Here is a 3693-nt window from a genome sequence, read left to right as displayed (position 1 = left end):
ACTTGGTTTGGTAAATTTTTTTTTAGTAATGGAAAGGAAAAGAAAGGACGAGAAAGGAAAAGAAGATACTTGTGGTTTTCAATGTTTGGTATAATTGTTGGATTTAAGAAGAATCACATGTTTGGTTGTCATTAGTAAAGAAAAGAAAACAAAGAAAACATAAGTAAAAAGTTTATTAGCTTTCTTTCCGGTAAAATACCTCCGATTTTGGGAGGAAAGGAAAGCAACTATTTAAGAGTATTTTTTTCCTTTCACTTCCTCTCTTTTCCAATCAAACCCCTCTCATTTTCTTTTACCAAACATGAAAAAGTTTGTTTTTACCTTTCCTTTCTTTTCTTTTCCATCCAAATCCTTCCTACCAAACAAAGTTTTAGTGTCCCTTTTGTTTTCATATGTGATCTCAGATAGTCAGATGTGTAAATAGTCATGTGAGTTGCCACTCTTGACAATTTTGTTTAGGAAATATGTTTTTTTTATTATTATTAGAAAAAATAATTGGTCCGAACACTAACTTCTGCTAGGCTATTAGCGTGCAGGGGACACCAACTCAGAGGTTGGGTACAAGCATAAATACTCCAGAATAAATGCCCAACATATTGTTGGGGTGAGGATTCGAAATACCCTAAAATTCGGGTGGTACTTCACCGAGCTACCACCTCTCCTTAGTGGTGTCAGAAACAGATCTGACCGCTGGGTCAATATAACACCCCCGCCGACCCGAACCCTTCTTTAATTGACAAAACTCGGGTTTGGGGGAGAAAATCCATGAGGGCTCGACTCGACGGGTGGTGTTACCGCCGCACTTATCTCCTTGGAAATAAATGCAAGGCTATATTAAAACATAGTAAACTCAATTTCATTAATCCTTACAACAAAGTAAATCGTTCATTAAACAATACTAATTACTTAAATGTTTCAGAGTTCCAGCGAAAGCTAATCATATGCTAAGTGGATGACAACTCGAAATGATCTCTCTTTAGTTCCCTCGTCGATCACCCACTGCACAAATACATTGAAAAGAAACAAGAGAGACAATCTCCCAAAAATCAGAAAACTGAGTAATTTTAACTCCATCCTGTAAAATACTTAAGTTGAAAATACTTTGCAAGTAGGTTAGTAGTTTTGGAAGTCATAGCACATACACACATATAGATATACACTGAAGAATCACGTGATTAATTCAATTAATCCAGTTATTCAAGGAGAGGAAAGAGGTTGGGTCGTTTTCTTCATCAGGTTGGTGAGAGGTTGGGTCGTTCTCAAAAAATCCTTTACGAACCTCCGATTATATCCGGCTAAACCCAAGAAACTCCTTCCTTCAGTGACGTTCTTAGGATGAGGCCAATCGGTCACTGCTTGAATCTTCGATGGATCTACGGAAACGCCTTATTTTGATATCACATGACCCAAAAATGATACATTTTCCAACCATAATTCACACTTTGAGAACTTGGCGTACAATTACTTTTCTTGAAGAATCTCCAATACTTTCCTCAACTGAGCCTCATGATCCTCTTTATCCTTCGAGTACACCAATATATCATCAATAAACACTATCACGAACTTATCCAAGTATGGCTGGAAACTCCTGTTCATGAGGTCCATGAAAGCTGCTGGCGCATTAGTGAGTCCAAAAGGCATAACTGTGAACTCATAATGGCCATATCTCGTACGAAGGGCTGTTTTCGAAATGTCCTCTTCAGCAATTCGTAATTGGTGATAACCCGATCTCAAATCGATCCTTGAAAATATTGTTGCACCTTGAAGTTGATCGAACAAATCCTCGATTCTCGGGAGAGGATATTTATTCTTTATCGTGGCATTATTTAACTCCCTATAATCGATACACAATCTCAAAGATTCGTCTTTCTCCCGAACAAAAATACCAGGGCTCCCCAAGGCGATACACTAGGTCGAATGTACCCTTTTTCTAATAACTCCTCCAACTACACCTTCAGTTCTTGCATTTCTGCATGTGCCATTTGATACAGAGCCTTAGAGATAGGTCATGTTCCTGGGGCTAAGTCGATCTTGAAACTCACTTCCCTGATTGGCGGCATTCTAGGTAATTCTTTGGGAAATACATCCGAAAATTCCTTTTCTATCCGAATTTGAGTCAACTCCTCATTTTCCACGTTTACGTCCCTTACTTGGCATAGATAGACTTAGTAGCCTTTTCTAAGACAGGTCTGAAGCTTTAGGGCATAGATTATTTTGACGTCAGGCTGGAAGATTATGCCTTTATAAGATATCCTATTTCCTTTTGGCCATCTAAGAGATATTTTCTGGGTATGACACTCGATTTTGGCTTTATACTTAGCTAAGCAATCCATTCCTAAGATAACGTCAAAGTCTTTTAGGTCAAAAGGATAAGATCGGCCGGTAATTCAGTACTAGTTATGGCTACAGGGATACACTAGTGGAAACATAAAGAAAGGCTGCGCTAAAAAGGGCCCTTAGGGCTGCGCTTTTTTACAGCAGCCCTTTCAATAGCAGCCCGTCACTTTTTAAGTACGGCTGCACTTTTCAAGCGCAGCCCTTCCAGCTTAGAAGGGCTGCGGTTTTTAGGTAAAAGCGCAACCCTTCTAAGCATGAAGGGCTGCGCTTTTTAACTAAAAATGCAGCCCTTCTGACCAAAAAAAAATAATTTTTTTTTTGTTTTTTGCATTTTTTTACTCCTAAATATATCTACTCATATTGATATTGTTTAAACAATCCAAAACATAAAAAATTGATCCATGAGCCACGAATTTGAAATTGTTCTTACAGCAAAGCAAAAAGAACAATTTGATATTATTCGTTGTTCAACTGGAAATTGCCTACACACCATAACCCACACTTACAGCATTATAACTTAAACCCTAAAAACCGAAAAAAATATGATATTCTTGCATCTAAACTAAAAACCGAAATGAAATTAAATAAACTAAAAAACAAAAAAGTATAATGAAATCAGATCTGGAACTAAAAAAGTATAATGAAATTAGAAAATAGAGAGAAGGGAAAAAAAACGAACGAAAATTGAAAAACAAGGGACGAAAATGAACAAAAAAAATGAACGAAAATGAAAAAAAAATGAAAATGAACAGAAAGGAACGAAAATAAGAAAAGCAAGAACGAAAATGAACAAAAATAAAAAAACGAACAGAAATACAAAAGGGAAAAATTATAAATCTGAAATTACATTAATTAATCAAAACAAACATCAACAAATTGTAGATCTGAAAAACGAAAAATCATCACTTGTGATGACGGTGTGGGTGTGGGTGTTGGTGCGGGTGTTGGCGGTGTTGGCGGTGGGTGACTTCTTCGTCGTGGCGGTGTTGGCGGTGTTGGCGGTGGGTAACAACGACGGAAGTACAAACAGAACGGAGGGTTGGAAACCACAGAATCTGTGGTACCCCATTGTTGAAGAAAATGAAAGTTGAAGAAATGAAATGAAATCACGGAGGGTTGAAAACAGAACAGAGGGTTGGAAACCACGGAAACCACGGAATCTGCGGTACCCCATTGTTGAACGAAATGAAATTTATTACCTTGAGAATTCGCTTGGACACCATTGTTGAAGAAAGAAACCCTAATTTAGCTAAAAAATGCAGAAAATGAAAGTTTGGAAGAAGAAGAGTTGAATGAGGGTTGAAAAATATAGGATCTGATATTTGTTGTTGTGGAGAAGAGAGAGAATTTAAGGAG

Source organism: Beta vulgaris, chromosome 4, assembly GCF_026745355.1.
Source record: "Beta vulgaris subsp. vulgaris cultivar EL10 chromosome 4, EL10.2, whole genome shotgun sequence".
In the NCBI taxonomy this organism is placed as follows: domain Eukaryota; kingdom Viridiplantae; phylum Streptophyta; class Magnoliopsida; order Caryophyllales; family Amaranthaceae; genus Beta; species Beta vulgaris.
The sequence above is the reverse complement of the archived record's forward strand: the minus strand, read 5'-3'. Positions refer to the sequence as shown.